General features: G+C 39.0%; 2 pseudogenes; one reads left to right on the plus strand and one right to left on the minus strand.

The window, feature by feature from the left end:
• Nucleotides 1-3,255: 3,255 nt before the first annotated feature.
• On the minus strand, nucleotides 3,256-4,717 carry LOC131792982 (piggyBac transposable element-derived protein 4-like; annotated as a pseudogene).
• A 3,425-nt stretch (nucleotides 4,718-8,142) lies between these two features.
• Nucleotides 8,143-8,931, plus strand: LOC136282506 (uncharacterized; annotated as a pseudogene).
• The last annotated feature ends 8,569 nt before the right edge of the window (nucleotides 8,932-17,500 follow it).

Here is a 17,500-nt window from a genome sequence, read left to right on the forward strand (position 1 = left end):
GTCTGGGAAACATCCAATAAATTTCAATTAAATCTCAGAACAATGCCTCGACCATACAGCGAAGACTTGAGATGGCAGGCAATATGGATGAAGGAGTTTTTAAGATTACAACGTTGACGAGGTAGCGACTGCTTTGTACATGTTGCCAAAAACTATTCTTTGCTATGTATTAAAATGCCTAAATTCTGGTAAAGTGAAAGCACAGACTTTGGGACGACTGTTAAATAGTTTTCTTATGCATTTGCACGTGGAGTTTAAAAAAAAAAGGGAGGGGTACTTGACCACCTGGAAAAACCCTCTCAGAAATTGCACAGCATATCTACTGAACCATTTTAGCCAAAAAAGCCTTTGTCAAATATTTCTTGTCAGTGCTACGTTTTGATTTTCCCCTGCTTATGTAAATTTAAGAATAAACATGTTTGATTATAATTGGAAAATTAAACGAGACTTACCTGTAAGTTGAAGTTTGATTGAGATTCTATCCGTCACCAAGCACTGAGGGATTACGTGAGATAGCATTGCGCCTGCGCGAACTCAGTTTTTAAAGCACTTGCCATGTGTGCAGGGGAAAGAAAACCCTGACCAGCAAAATGGGAGGGCCTTAAAAGGGAGGGCACGTAATCCCTCAGTGCTTGGTGACGGATAGAATTTCAATCAAACTTCAACTTACAGGTAAGTCTCGTTTAATTTTCCAATTCTATTCCGTCACCGCACTGAGGGCTCACGTGAGACTTCAAAGCCCACTGCACACATGAACAGAGTAATGACCAACCAAGCAAGTCATATTGGTCAAAAACAGTTTATTAACTTTACTCTTGTAACAAAACGTTAGAAAAGCTATCTGTGTTGATAACAGGCTTGCTATAAAACTTTGCAAAAGTGTCAGATGAGCTCCATCCTGCAACTGATAAGATGTGCTCTAATGGTACAGATTTCAACAAAGCCTTAGATGTTGCGGCAGCCCTAGTACTGTGGGGCTTGAAAAGGTTTACATCAATTCCTGACTTTTGCATTACAGCTTTGACCCATCTACTGATGGTGTCCCGGGAAACTGGTTTAAATGGCTTGTAATGACTAATAAACAATAATATTGTTGTGCACCTCCACGTAGAGAAGAGGTACGATTAAGATATGCCTTCAAGGTAGTGACAACACAAATGTTAGGGTTGTCCGGGTAAGCTTCAAACTTAACAACAGTGGGTTTCGACCCTGGCTTAGACTGTTTAATAGGCCTGGAGATAATAAAAGTCACAGAAGTTTCTGAAACAACCATGTCCTCCAAAGACAAGTAGTGAATTGTCTGCCCCCGTTGAGCTGATACTAATGACATTAAAGTGACTAATTTTAAAGTCAGATCCTTTAGTGAGCAGTCTGTAATAGAGATTGTCTTAAGATAGTTCAGAACCTTGCTCACATCCCATGTCTCAGTATATCTTGGGTTGGAGGGTCTTGCTTCGTAAACTCCTTTTAAGAACCTCTTAACACTCTCTTGTGCTCCAAAAGTCATCCCGTCCACAGGCTTTAAGACACTGGATAGAGCAGACCTTGCAGTGTTAATACCACTGTAACGGATGCCTGACTCAAATAGCTCCACTAAAAAATCTAGTGCCTGGGGGACGGTGGCAGAAACTGGATCAATCTGTTTTTTATGACAATATGTAGTCCATCTTTTGATGTAAGATGAATACTGCTTTGTAGTTCCTTTCCTCCAGGACTGTAAGATGATGGAGGTTGCCTTTTGAGAAATTCCTTGTGTCTCATAGGACTGCCGGACAATCTGCATGCAATCAGAACCATTTTCCTGAATAGGGGGTGGACTTCTTGTGGCATCCCCGGCATTTGTAAGGCAGTTCGTTGTTGTGGTAACACTCTTGGAGCAGCCACTAACATGCGAAGAAGTTTGGGATACCAACTCTGGGTTGGCCACATTGGAACTATCATCAATCCCTCTGCACAATCGGTTTGTATTTTCTGTAGGCATCTTGCAATTAAACTGAAAGGAGGGAAAGCATAGAACAAGTGTTTATCCCATGTTACAGAAAATGCATCAATAAAGGCTGCCCCTGGGTCAGGTTTCCAGGATACATAGCATGGAACCTGATGATTTAGTCTGGATGCAAAGAGGTCTATGGAGGGCTCCCCCCAGATATCTGTGATCTGTTGGAAAATATCAGATCTTATCATCCATTCCTTGTTGTCTGAGAAAACGCATGATTCCCGATCTGCCTCAACATTTTTGGTCCCTGGGATATGAGCAGCTGTTAACCATATTTGTTTTTCTATGCACCACTGCCAAATATCTTTAGCAATAGTGTGACATTCCCTAGAATGTACACCTCCCATAGCATTAACCCTTTCACTGCCACAGTTCTGACAAAGACTGTTTTCTGACTGCCAGGTTTTTTTTACTAGTAACCTCAAAAAATCACTCTCAATCTTTAATGGCTTATATCTCAGTCAGTTTTTAAGATATTAAAATGAAATTTTCAGGATAGTATCTGGAATAAACAAATATTTTTTCTACGTTGTCAGGGGGGGTGATCGGGTCATGTGACCTGACTTTCATTGCAAGGCATTATGGGTTTCTTAAAAATAACTATTTTACATTAAATTTCCCTTTCATTTCTCTTTGTATTTTTTACCTAAAACACTGAAAGGACTTAACTCAGCTGAACAATCTCTTCATCATAACTTTACAAAGTTACATTCAAGCATAAAGGCTAATATTCTTCCTAAAAAGTGATTTTTAGCAACAAGTTTGCTGTTGCACCACTAACAAATAATGACAGTGAATTTTATAAAGACAAAGAAACAAATATGTCTTAATATATTCTCCATCATAACAAACATGAGGGTTTATGTGTCATATCACACAGTGTGTTGTGTACAAGTGATACTGAGCAGTACCATAGTGTAATGTTTACAAGTTATACTGACACAAAGTGTGATAACGTTCAAAACAAGGAACAATGCATAATGCTATATCACACTGCTTGCAATAAAAAGAAGTTTGCACCCTTTTCTTATTTTTCCTGTCAGAGCAAACCCGACAATCAAGTTTTTGCTTGGGGTTCTCATTTTTTCCTAGGAAATGGCGTCCAGTAAGTCTTAGAGGGTCTGGGGTATCTGAGGGCCTCCCATTTTGAGGCTGAGGCGGGTTCCAGTCCCTCAAAAGCCCAGTTATTACTTGCTCTCTAAACTTTTTAGGGTTAACTCTTTTAGTGGAGTTTGCCTTCTTGTAAAGAATAAACCCATTTACGAGGGCAATTTCCCTGGCCCTATGGAAAAGGGTATGATACCATTTGACACACTTGTGAGGAAATTGGTATGTGCCTAGCATTTGGTCAAGGGTGTTGACCCCACCCATGTTTGAATTGTATCGATCAGCGATTACTGGCTTTTCAACTTCCCTATAACCCCCTTCCCCATTCTTACTTCTAACAGCCTTGTCTACTGTCAAATTATTCTCAACAGTACTCAAAAAGGTAACACGTTTTGTGTCTTGCCATGCACAGGCAACAAGATTATCTGAACGCATAAAAACAGGCGGTTCTCCCTTTTTTAGAGACAATCTTGATGGCAAGAGCTCTTTTGGCATTTGTTTCCGATTTACTTTCACAGTTCCACAGGCACCAATGTTCTCTTGCTCCAATTTCTTGAATAGAGATGGAGCAGGATAATAATTGTCCATGTAAACAATGTGGCCCTTGTCCTCGTATCCTTGCACTAATGACAAAACAACCTGTTCCGAAAGGCTGACCCCTTTATATTGAGGAAATGATGCTTTGCCAGTGTAGACAATGGACCTCAGGCAATAGCCAGTTTTTGCCTCAGCAAGCACAAACTGCTTGATCCCCCACCTTGTGGGCTTGGCTGGAAGGTACTGCCGAAAAAATAGTCTCCCCTTGAATTTGACCATACTTTCATCCAAGGAAAGGTCACGTGCTGGCTGATACCACTTTTCATAAGTTGGGTTGATTATGTCCAACAAAGGTTGAATCTTGAATAAAGGATTGTAACCTTCTTCACCCCTGGCAATTTGGTTTTCAATATTGTTAAAATGCAGAAATGCTTGTAACAGTTCAAACCTGTTGCGTGACATCACAGATGAAAATGGCAGGGCTGTCAACCAAAATCCACTCCAATAATCAGCATGGGCTGGTTTCTGGCAAAGCCCCATTGCAATTTGCAAAGCGAAAAAGGCTTTTATTTCATTAGGAGATGTGTCTTTCCAGGCTCGAAAACGAGAACAAGGCTCAAAATCAGCAGGCGTATCTAAATACTGTTGTGCATACCTGTTTGTCTCCCTTGAAATCAGTTCAAAAGCTTCATTTGGGAAGAAGAGATAAAAAAAGTCGACTGGGACATAATTAGATGCATCAACAAGTATTCCCGGCCGTTTGTCAAAATTTTGAAGCCATGTGGACTCGAACAGATCAATATCCTCGTAAAATTCCCACTCTATTTCTCGCTCACGAGCGATACCACGTCTAGCTCCTCGTGCTCGCTGCAAATTTTCCTCGTCGGCTGACATGTCTGTGTCGAAATCATCAATGCTATTCTCCATTTCACCTTCAGAAGCCGATTCCATGTTGATTTCAGTGTCACTGGCGCTTTCGCTTTCTGAACCACTTGCTTCTTCTTCCATTTCAGAGTCACTGTCGCCAAAAATAGTATCCAAAGCCTCTTCAACAGTAAACCTTCGATTAGACGCCATATTTAAATGCCCAAAGTTGTAAACAAATAAAAAATATGGATTTCTCGAGTCAAATATGAGCTAAATTTGCTTCGTTTCGAGTCGAAAATGAAACCAGCATGTGTTTTGATTAACCTGATCTAAGAAGCTATTTCATTGGTTAGTTAGAACAGGGACTATGATTCGTTCATTTTAATGCTATTGTTTGGGCAACTAAAGTCGCCCATGGCGGTCTATAGGTAAGGCGACTAAAGTCGCCCATGGCAGTGAAAGGGTTAATATAGTTCAGTTGTAGAGTTATCAGAGTAAATCTTAACGTGAATGCCTTGCTCATTTTTGCAAAATGCCTTAAGTCCAAAAATTGCAGCTAACAGCTCCAGACAATTAATGTGATATTTTGCTTCTTCCTCTGACCATCTACCCCCTATTTTCTCTGTCTCTTTGACAGCTCCCCATCCTTTAGTTGATGCATCGGTGTAAATTATTACATCAACCTTTGAATTAGGCAATAATATGGGGTAGTTATTTGTCTGTATGTTATCATACCACCACTTTATCTCTGAAAAGCTTTCTTGGGATAATCTCATTTGAGCATTATAATTGCCATAGTTTTGTCTTAAGGCTGTAGTTTTATCCCTCTCAAGTTGTCTATAATACAGTGGTCCATATAAGATTCCAGGAAAACTTGACACTAAAAGCCCTATAAAGCTAGCTAGTTCCTGGATTGGGAGCTCAACAAGCTCCATCATTTTCTTGCATCTTTCCCTTATGCGCTGGATTTTTTCCTGTGTTAAGGAGACAGTCATATTAACTGAATCCAAGACAAATCCCAGAAATGTAAGGACTTGAACTGGCTGTAAGACCGACTTATCAGGATGTAGGATAAAACCCAATGTTGAAAATAAGTCACAGGTATCATTAATATTGGCTTGGCAAATAAGAGTCATCAATATAGCCTACATTTAGGTGACCCTTCTGGCGCAGCGTAGCATACACTGGCTTAAGGATTTTTGTGAAGAGTCGGGGTGCACAAGCCAGACCATTTGGTAGACATGTAAACTGAAACAATCTACCTTTCCAGCAAAACCTCAGATATTTCCGATCATCTTTGTGAATTGGCACTGAGTAGTATGCGTCACGCAGGTCTACTGAGGCCATATAACAGTTTGGAGTCATAAGCCTTATTGCCGATTGTAAGGTATCCATCTTAAAATGTTGATACTCCACATGTTCATTCAAATTCTTCAAATTTAGAATTAATCTAAACCCTCCATCTTTCTTAGGGCGTATGAATATAGTAGAAATATATTCACCAGGGCAATGTGTGGTTTCTGAAATCACACCTTTGGTCAGCAGTTTATCAATTTCATTGTCAATGACCTCCTGCTCTGGTTTTGTAAAATTTATTTCTTTTGGTGGCATAAACTGCATTGGCTCTCCATTTTCAAACTCAATTTTATAATTTTTCACACTATTAAGTATGAAAGGATCTGAGGTTATGCATTGCCACTGAGAGGTAAATTGTTTCAGTCTTCCACCTGTAATTTTAATAGGTTGCTCTGACACATTTCTTACCTCAACGTTGTTAGCAGTCTGATTCATTTTGACTTCCCCTCCTTCTTCCTCTTGAAGTTCGGAGGATGTTTGTGGTCGTTTTTCCACGAGCCTAAAAAAGGCTTCCTGTAATGTTGGTTTCCTGAGCGTCCGCGGCTATGTGCGTAAGAGTTGTGCCTGTGATAATCAGGCTTGTTCGTTGATCGACCACTGTGTGTGGAGACTTTCTTTCCCACTCGATTGACCTCGGTCAATTCTTTCACTTGTTTCGGGAGATCATTGCCAAACAATTGGTTAGTGATCGGAACCGACGAGGAGCAAAGATGTTTGTATTCCTCGTGTAAATCCGGTTTAATAAATTCCCTTCGTCTTTGATTGAGTTCACTGTTTGCATTAGCGAACAATGTAAGTGCATCTGTTGACTTTTGAAGAAGGTCGTTTCCCGCTGGGAGTGACGACAAGTGCTCAAGGAGTTTGTCGATCATATTTGTCAACGCACACATTCCTTTGAAGATGGATGTCTGCACCTTTTGCAGTCTAACATCTTGGGACCGGACTGTTGGAGTAAGGTGGTCCCATACTGGTTGATTGACTCGTACTTTTGTCAAGAATTCACAGTTCTCTGGTCTGTGATACTTGTTCAACTTTTCCTGAAGTTTCTCTTCAGGCAGCCCTTCTTTGAGCATGGCATTCACTACATTCGCCAGCTCTGTGTTTACACTTGGGCCCGTCTCCTCTTTCTTCAGCTCATTTCAAGCTGTTAAGTACCTCAAATTTTCCTTCATTAGAAGGCATATTTTGAGCCCCGGTTGAGTCAGCCAGCTTTGTCACAGCTTCTTCTAAGCTCGTAGTTTTGTCATGTCGCTTCTTCTTTGTGGGGGGCTCTTCGCTGACCTCGTGGTCATTCTCGGCAGATTTTGCCTCCTGTTCTTCCTCCGTGTCAACATATTGTATTTCAAAGTCTGACTGAAACTGTTTGAACGACTCAGCAATAGTCTTGGATAAATCTTGAGACATCTGGGTGAAACCCTGTCTCAGCGTAGCAGTCAGCTCTTGTAAACCATGTGAGTCAGTTTTGGCGCCATCGGCGCCATCACCTCTTTCGATGATTCTAACATTTGCTTCAATGTGTTCGCTTCTAGAGCCACTACTTTTCCTTTTTAAGTTGTCTTTCTCGCCCTTAAGCTCAGATTTATCCGAGGTCCTGGGCATTTTTTGCGAATTATCGCTTAAAACTAAAATTCTCAGCGTGTTGATAAAACAAACGTCCGTTCGCTCCAAAGGCGGCAACACACAATGCTATCTCACGTGAGCCCTCAGTGTGGTGACGGAATAGAATTGTTGTTGCATTCCCGGACCAAGTTCTTGTTTGCTTAAGTATCGCTTCGGAGTTCGCTGTGATCAACCACACAACTTCTGATTCTTGATTATTGGTTTATTAGATGAATTGAAGTATGCGGTGAGAACTAGGGGAAATTACAGAGATGCACATTACGCAACGAATAACTAAATGAGAAAGAATCAATGGACAAACTAAATGATGAGCAAAAGCAACATCAAAAATGGAAAAAACTTACGTTATAATCCTTCTAGGGGGGGTAGCACAGTACAATATCTCCGATGGCGATCGAATATCTCAATATCTCCACGAACTGAATATACGTATGATTGTGTTCTCTCCTCTAAAAGTACTACGATCGGGTTACATTTGCGAAATACTAAAGAACCTACTAATAATCATTAACTTAACACGTGTGTAACGCAAGGCTTCTTATCCGTCACAATTATTATCATTATAATAACTCATATTAAAGCTGACAACAATTGCCTTACAAAGATCTGAAGCAGACAGAGTACTTTTTAGGTCTGATGTTTGTCTCCTGGATCCCAAGATGTTGATGTTCTTGGATTAAAGTGGATTTGTATGTGTTTGTTTGTTGTCTAACACAACATTTCATTCTCTGTTTTACTATTACTTAGCCCTGATCGTTTAGTGGTATCACTGTTTTTTTTTTTAATTTTATTTTATCAGGACAAAAGACTTATGGTTACAAACGGTTATAGCCCAATCGGTAAAAGAGCTGAGGTGAAACGTATGGTGCAGACCTGGGGACCACACAAAACTGCCTTTCCCATTCTTTGTACAGAAGGAATGATTGATCTTGGCCTTTATCAGGGGAAAGTCAGTGGAGCAACATTTGAAGACTTTGTGGATGAAAAGCTATGTCCCAACTTGCTTCCATTTTATGGAATCAACCTGCAATCAGTGGTCATAGTGGGTACAAGAGAACATTTCACAATATTAGGATTTTGATCAAATTGTAAAATAATTGTTTCCACCCTTGTCCGAATTCTCTTTAAAAAATTCACTGTAAATAACCTGCCTCCATAAATTAATTTCTTCCTTTCATATTTGTCTTTTAGATAAAGCAGCTATCCACCACACACAAGCAGCGATTGACACAATTAATGCAACAGGAGCGATTGTTCTTTTTCTTCCGCCCTACAGTCCTGATTTCATGCCATGTGAAGAACTTTTTGCACAAGTAAAGAGCTGGATCAGGGAAAATGATGTAGCCTGGCAATTTTGCATGGATCCAGAACTTATGGTTGAAGAAGCGTTTCTTCAAGTCACAGATGAAGAAATCAAAAACTACATTCAACATGCAGAATATTTTTAATGACTTTTTACAACAGTTACTATTCATATAAATCATGAATGTGGCTTCAATTATAAAGTGCTTAGTTCTGTCAACAGCTTGTCCTTTTGTGAGGAAAATTTGTTTTCATCAAGAACACCATCCTCTTTCAAACTCTTGAGGTCCTTCGGCTGCTGAAGGATGGCACAACAGATACATATCTAAACCAAAAATAAATCAGCTGATCAATTAAAACTGAATACGTGCAGACATAAAAAATCCATCTGTAGGATAAATGTTAAGATGCCTACCTTTTTTCAATGTCCGTAGAATTCCCAGTAACCTCATTGCTGGATGGTTGGGTGTGTTTGACTGAACCTCTCCCCTTCCTAGTAAAAAATGGGACGTCCAAAGGGTTTTCTTCGTCGTTGTAGGTTCCATTTACCTGAAACAAAACAACAACACCAATACCTGCATTTTAATTGCCACTCTAATGAGCTCCAAGTGTTATGAGCAGCAATTAATACATTGAGGTTTGCTTCAAAAGTCGTAAAATAGTAAGTACAGTAGGTATCAAGCAATGTTTTCAGGAAAATCAGGGATTAGTGACATGGAAGGAAAGAAATGTAATATTATATTTGCTTCCCGATTATCACAGGCTTTGTTTCAGTGCACAATAATGCATGCGTTACTCCACATGCAGTTCATGCTATTTTTGTGTGTGCATCCAAAATTTATATGAATAGCTGCCACATTTCTCCAACTCCTACTTTAAAGTTAATATTTCGACAACATTACAAAATTCAAATGGTGCATTCTAATAATGAGGATTAATTTGCCTCAGCTAACTGGAAGTAATCCACGGGAAATTTAAATTTTCCTCACCATCATTCGTGCCCAGCATCGTAACTAGAATTCTGTAATCTTGTGTTCACTATCTTCTTCACTTTCACTCAGCACAGTATTGCAATTGGGTTTAGCTAATTTTAGAAAATGATAATGACAGTGAAAAAAAAACCCTGCATGTTGAGCTTCAAGTGCGGTCAAGTCGTTTTTTACATTGGCATAAGCCTCTCCTATACACCAGTCAAGGATGAACTGATCTTTTTTGTTGATTATTTCGCAGAAACACATAATGCTTGAAATCAAAAACTCAACTAAACCAGTAAGGGAGGTTTTCTGCAAACAGAAAATACGCTTAGAACAAACAAAATTACAATATACACAAATTCAATGAAAACTCACCAACTGTTCAAGCTTAGGGTTTCTATGAACAACTATAATTCACTGTAACAGATATCTCAACATGTACGCAACAATTTTCCTTACAAAAGCACATGGGCGATTGCCTGGATGTTTTACGTAAAACATAGGCCCGCAATGGGAGCTACATTTTGAGTTTCAGGACTTGGAGACATTGTACTGGTAGTATATATATGGGCTTTCACTGCAGCCCTGGATAGGGCATTTGGTGGTGTGTGTTCCTCTCTTACCCATAGATGCACTGCAGATTTATGAATTGAGCAGCATGGAATTGTTAAAGTCCAGCTAAGGAGGTCAATCACATCTCTTTGTAGAAATTCGTTTCTTGAAAGTGGCTTTCCAAACAGTTTTAAACCAGTAGTGAGAGTTGAGGTGTTTCCAGTTGATTTGTTTATGCGCAGGTGTATCTCTCTCCAAAATTTATCTATGATGGGGCACTTGACCAGTACCTATAGGACTGTGTCTACACTGTCACACAAGCGACAATTTGAGGTCAGGTAAACTCCCATTCAATTGAGGCTCAGTGCTGTGTGCAAGGTGCTATGTGCTATCTTCCAATTGACGTTGCCTTCTTTGTTTTTGGCCAGGGATGAGGAGAGTTTTCCTTTGATTTGAAAGGAACTAGGGTGCTGGTTGAGGATTGGTTGTTCAGTATTTTACTCCTGGTAGAGGGGTGTGTTGGTTTTTCTGAAGTCGTGAGTATAAGTGCTGAGTTTTACAAGTGGAGATGTCAACAGCTGGGTTTCGTGTATTTTCGGTTGGTTTTCCTTGCAAATTTTAATCTGCCCATAGTAAGGCAGGACTTCATGGAGTTTTTAAATTCCCTAGCTGTTCTTGATAAAGTTCAGTTACTTTCCTCATGTTGTTTGGTGAGGAGTTCATGGATTGCTAGTGTTGGTAGAAAGCCTGGTACAGTTCCATATGTGAGATCCTTGATTTGTGTTATACCAGCTGACATCCAATCAGAAAACATAAGGAGTGCCTCGTAGACAGATACTAGCTCATTTTGATATAGTGGTCGGATGGACACATCGTCAAAGCTGCTTGTGAATAAGCCAGGTGGGAAGTAGTTCTTTATGCAAGGGAGGAGTGCTGGGCTCTATGTGGTTTGTGTTGTATTCTAGGACAAGGTTCAATTTTCTAGTTCTCATTCTCAGGCAATCAATAATTCAAAACCAAACAGGAACAATTTCTAATGTTCAGCTCTAGCATGAACTACAGCAAAACTTTGCTTCTCTGACTAACATGTATTAAATGTTCACAGATCACTGTCAGAACACAGAAATAACAAGCCCAGATACATCTTCTAGTGATAGTCTGAAGCTAGTAATCAAACATGCCCATGCTCCTTTTTACCTAAGCAGGCTTGTGAACTCTTCAGCTAGTTCAGTGTAGTTACGGTAAGTTCTTGGTAACTCTAACAACGGGCCACAGGTGCAGGCAATTGGTCGCCGCAACTCGCCATCCATTGAGGTAAATGAATCTTCCTGGTGTTCAGGCTGTATATCGCTTTCCATAGTGAATTTCAGGAAAGTGCCCAGAGCAGGAGCATCCAGAGATCTAATAAACTTTTTGAGGTAGTCTAAGCACTGAGTCTTGGCTTCATTTTCTTGTTGACTCTGCGGCATTCTAGCAGTCTTCTTCGCTGATGGCATCCTCGCAGAAGAAAAGTCGTCCAGGCCAGTGAGGCTGCTGAACTCTGGGTACTGTTTGAGTTCTAACACTCTTCTTATTGCCGTCCATTCGCTTTTTTGAAAGTCATGGTGAATACATGGTAACTTTTCTTTGTCACTGACCATTGTAGCTGCAAACAATTGTTGCCAGAACGTAACAACGACAATTCTTGCTACACCCAAACCTACACCCTCTTCAAGCTTTTCTCTTTCATTGATAATTCTGAAAGAAGAAACGCAATCCAACTAATCTTTGTTCTTAAACAGTGACATCATATCATCTTTCAAGCGGGAGGCTATTTTCAGGCTATTTTGACCATGGAACCTGTCTACAGGCCCAATTTGGACATTTTGTATGACCAATAATGTATACTTACCTTTTGGCTGGCTTCTAGGTTGCTGCTGCAGCGTGGATCTACAATTAGGAAATAACATACCATTAACAAGGATCCAAAACTTGAGGTCTCTTTACTGAAATCTTTCAAATTTCCTTTGGTAAAAGCATGTTCATATCAGCCTCACTGGCTATTATAATATGCAGTATAATACAGATACCTTTCTTCATCCAGTTCCATAAGTTGCTGAGGCAAAGTTTCAGTAACTGGATCAATGGCCAGCAGCGATAAGTTTTCACAATCTTTGTCATGAGTGGCGATTACATCATGACTAGTACAAGCACCAAAATGTATGAAACTGATCTCTGGGGAAGTTGTGCCCATGAAGAGTGATTCATCCAAGGCCCTCATGTACATGACCACATCTTCATATCCAAAGGTGATATAGTAGTTGCAGGGTGGAATTGTAAACTGAAATGTTCAGGGTGTAGATCTAAGGAGCCTAATCAATCATAGACAGCCACCATCTTTTCCGCTGCTGAAAAAAAGAATTACGGTCAACTCGCCGACGGACCAACTCGCCGACGCCAACTCGCCAACGTATAAAATCGAGTAGAGACGTCAGCGAGTTGGTCGTCAATCCAATACAACTTATTAGAAGTTAAACATACAGAAAAGTAAACAATATTTAGCAAAAAATCACTGGTGAACATTGGTGAACATCTAACAGAAGCTTAAACTTTGGTGAACATTGGTGAACATCACCAATGACTATAACAGCTTAAGACGCGAACGAGTTCTAACTCGTTCGCGTTTGAAGCTGTTTGAGTCATTGGTGATGTTTACTTCCCTTTTTTCGCCTTGAGATCCTTATAAACTTTGTTGCAAATAAAAAGAAATGCTTTTTACTAAAGATCTTGTCTAGAAAGCCAAGTTTTCGTTAAAAAATCTGAGCGATTGACATGATGAGTCTTTACGGTGTTGTCGCACAATAACTCGTTCGCGTCTTAAGCTGTTATAGTAATTGGTGATGTTCACCAATGTTTAAGCTTCTGCTAGATGTTCACCAATGTTCACCAGTGTTTTTTTACTAAATATCGTTTACTTTTCTGTATGCTTAACTTCTAATAAGTTGTATTGAATTGACGACCAACTCGCCGACGTCTCTACTCGATTTTATAATTCGGCAAGTTGGCGTCGGCGAGTTGGTCCGTCGGCGAGTTGACTGGTTACCGAAAAAAAACTGCGTTTCTCTTCCCTGGAAAGGATGTTGTGCAACCATTAGCACACGGGTAGAACCACTTTCTGGTTCAGCAGGAACTTTTGAAGCCTTTATGGGCCACAATTCCTCCAATTTGGAGAGTTTTTCAATTTCTCCAACTAAAGTTGCTTGCTTTTTTCTATCCGGTTCAAGGCTTTTTCAGAACTCTTCATACTGTTCCTTTTTTAGGTTTTGCCACAATTTTCTTTCATTTTCAACTTGAGTGTGTAAGTGATGACGCCAGGCCTTGCATTTGTTTTGAGGAGTTCTGGATGACTGACTGTTGCTCGTTTAAGGCCCAAAGACATTGGCCATGACCTCTTTATCATTAGAATCTTCACAGGACTGGCATGTAAGATATAGCTAACTCTTGTCAACTTGTAAGTTTCGAAATATTCTTGAATGGTGAAGGGCTGTTCATGCCCATCACTGTCTCAAAGTTTATTTATAGCTTTTCCTGTAAAATTAGCCAGATCAAAAGTAAAATCAGAAGTTTTTACTATGGGTGCAACACCTTCTGCAAAAAGACATCTTTACCCATCTCAATCAACTCTTGTTTTGTGGCAGTGAGTGGCACATCTTAAGTGTGGCTGCCACCTCCCCTAGCATACCTTACAGAGACAAACTTGTTCTTACTCTTCTTGAGTTGCATTAGTCCCAACGTAATTCTGGTTTTGGGAGCTCATGTTCTTGAACTTGTCTCTTCAGGTACACTTGCACTTGGACTTGGACTTGGACTTGTACTCAGATGAGTAGATTTTCTCTTTTGCTTGTTTCTTTTTCATTATTTCTCCAACCAATTTGCAATTTTTGTTTTCTCTTTCTAAACTGTCCTGTGTCCTGTTTTTTTTAGAACACAAATCCTTTGGGGTACAATCAACTGCAGAACAGTCTATCTAAAGAATTAAACAACACAACGCTTTAATCAGAATACTTAATTGAGCTTTATAATACATAATGCAAGTTCTAAAAAAAAAGAGAAATACATTAGGAGTATGAGCCCACAGACAAGTTTTCCACAGCTTTTTCGAGTTCTCCCAAACTTTCATGTATAAAACTTTCAATCCCTTGGATATACAGGGTACTCAATACAAGAGGGTTTGAGGTACTAAATGCCACAGTTTAAGATGACAAGATATTGATAGGAAAAAAAGAGGAATAGCTCTGAATTCTTGTACTTTATCGACACTGTAACATTATTATGTTCATGTACATTAGTCACATTGACAACTTTTTCTAGTAGATCACAGCCATCAAGAGTATTCATCGTGTCTTCTTCTAAGCACATACAACTCCATGCGAAGAGCAAACCAACATGCACGATTGCTTGTACAATAATAATAGTGATTATGTACTAAATACCAAATTTTACTTTACAAGTATTGAACCCAATAAAAACCACTAACAGAAAGAGGATATTTTGTGGCCTTATTTAATGCTTTTCCTACTGAAAACTACTAAACTATTGAAATCTGGTTGGCAGAGACTGGGAAAGAGTGAGTTACTGTGCAAACAGAATTTTGATAGGCTTAGGTGTGTTGCCTGTAGAAGTATTAACCTACATGTACCAAGTTTCATTGGTCTCTGCTTCAAATTGGCAGAGATATTTTTATTCATTAATTTTAGACTTGACAGAATATTGGGTTGAGTGTATGACATCATCAGTCCTGTCATTTCCATATTTCACACATTTTATAAACTTAAATCTCCAGAACGAATGAAAATATTTAAAAGCAGTAAATGACATTATAATCTTTCATGGAATTCTCTGTGATACACCTAAAAGTTCAAGAAGTAAAAGTTTGACCATAGTAATACTATAATAGTTTGTCGGGAAAACTGAATTGAAAAATTTTCAATAATAATAATAATAATAACTTTATTCATGTGTCAATTATAAAAATTAGCAGTAATGAAACCACTAAGTAAGGACACAACAAAATAGTTTAAATAAAATAGTAAATAGCGAAAATATTGATATTCGAATAATTTAAATGTAAGATATGTACAGATTCTATCTCTAAACTAGCTCACTCTCTCTACCACTCTCTAATAAATAGCTGAATATTAATATAAGAATAATTTACATGTATAATAAGTAAATATCTCTCTAAAACCCGCTCACTCTCTCTACCCACACACTCACGATTGTAATTCATCCATTCGCAATATATATAATTAACTAAATTATGTTTATAATTAAATGAGACTGAAAATTTGCGGTCAGCAGATTTAGGCCAGGGCACCTTGATTCCCAGACGATAAAAGACGGGGGGGGGGGGGGAATCTGAGCCTAATAAAAAGAAAAATAATAAAATAAAAAAAATAAAAAAACATAAGTAAGAATCATGCGCTGCAAACCAAGCAGTCCACACAGCCACCATCGCCCATAAGCATTTCCAAATCCAATCCTCTGACTGCCCTCTTAAAACCCACTAGTGAATGCAAAGTCCTAATACGGGAAGGTAGCTTAGCCCATAGCACAGGTCCTAAATACCTAAGGGAATGCTTGCCATAATGAATAGAGTTAAATCTTGGAATAGCAAATTCTTCAACTCTTAAGTTATACACTATATGATTTGTTGAAAATAAATCTTGTATATAACTTGGTGCTAGCTTAAATTTTACTTTATACATGATGGTCGCAATATCTTGCAATCTACGGTTCATTAAGGTGGGCAATTTAGCCCATTCTAGCAACTGCTTATAGTTAGTATTCCAGTCACAGAAAACTGCCCTAAGACCCCTCTCCTGGACCCGCTCCACTTTTTTTGCATCACTTCCCCTACAAAAATGCCATATTGTACTGCAGTATGTCAAATAGGGCAAGACTGCAGCCTTATACAGTTGCCGCTTAGCAGTGGTTGGAATCAAGTTGCGCAACCTTGTCATTACTCCCACTCTCTGACTAGCTTTTTTACAAAGCTCACTTATATGGTCATTAAAAGTCAATTGAGAGTCGATGTTTACACCTAATGATTTAATGTTCCGATAGTGGGAGACTTTATTACCGTCTATTTTCAAGAAAAATTAATGCTATCTAGTGTTGTCATTTTGCATTGTTGCCTCTTTTGTTTGGAGAAGACCTTGCCTGCATTGCTAAACAGCCAGATAACTTTATCCACTGGATAACTCGCTATGTATAGTGGGTGTATATTCATGGTTCCACATGGCAATGTTAAATATTTCCACTTATTGACAATGTTAAATATTTCCACTTATTGAGATTGCCTTGCATTATTTTTTATGGAACCCCTTGGCCTGCCATCCATTGATTAAAGCTATCTGGCCTTAACATAACTGTTACGTGTTTCTGTTCTGCTGGATAGCTGAGAATTGGGAGAATTGCTAAGAATAATTATTTTCTTTCATATTTACTTTCTCTACTCTAAACTTCTCTATAATATCTTGCTCAACATTTTTCCTTCTCAGCAAACTCAGGACCTACATGTACAAAAGAGGTGAGTCTTGTAAATCATGTGAAAAATTTAATATGAATCATTCAACGGACTTGAACAATGTTAAAGCTGGGTGGGTGAAGACTGAGCAAAAAGAAATACAGAATAATATATTATCTCTCCCTGCCTAAAAAAAAACAAAACAAAACAGGGCCACCTAGCTCTATGTGTTGTGTACATATGTGTGAGTTCTATAGGTGTGAGACAACTTCAGTATTGGACACAGAAGGCCACATATTGTTGTTTGCCAAGAACGTCAAGAATAACGTAAGGTTTAGAGTGGCCTCCAAGAAATGTTGATTCTTTGTTCAGTCAACTAGGAGCATTCATGTTAAAGTTGTTTGGGTACCACATTTTAGTTGCAAGGATAAAAAGAAGAGCTCATGCCTAAAATCTGTAACAAATGATTCAATGCATTCTTTGCTTTCCTTAATACTGACAATTGAAGCTAAATTTTAAATGACCTGGGTGGGAAGTGACCATATCCTCAACCATGTCTAATTTTTCAACAAATGTGCATTGCACTCGAATTTAAGATAAATCACACTCCAATTAATGATAAATACTTAATATCACTTCCAATCCAGGTCTATAGTCAAGTTCCCAATGACAGTTGGAAAA

The sequence above is a fragment of the Pocillopora verrucosa genome, chromosome 7, assembly GCF_036669915.1.
Source record: "Pocillopora verrucosa isolate sample1 chromosome 7, ASM3666991v2, whole genome shotgun sequence".
NCBI lineage: Eukaryota > Metazoa > Cnidaria > Anthozoa > Scleractinia > Pocilloporidae > Pocillopora > Pocillopora verrucosa.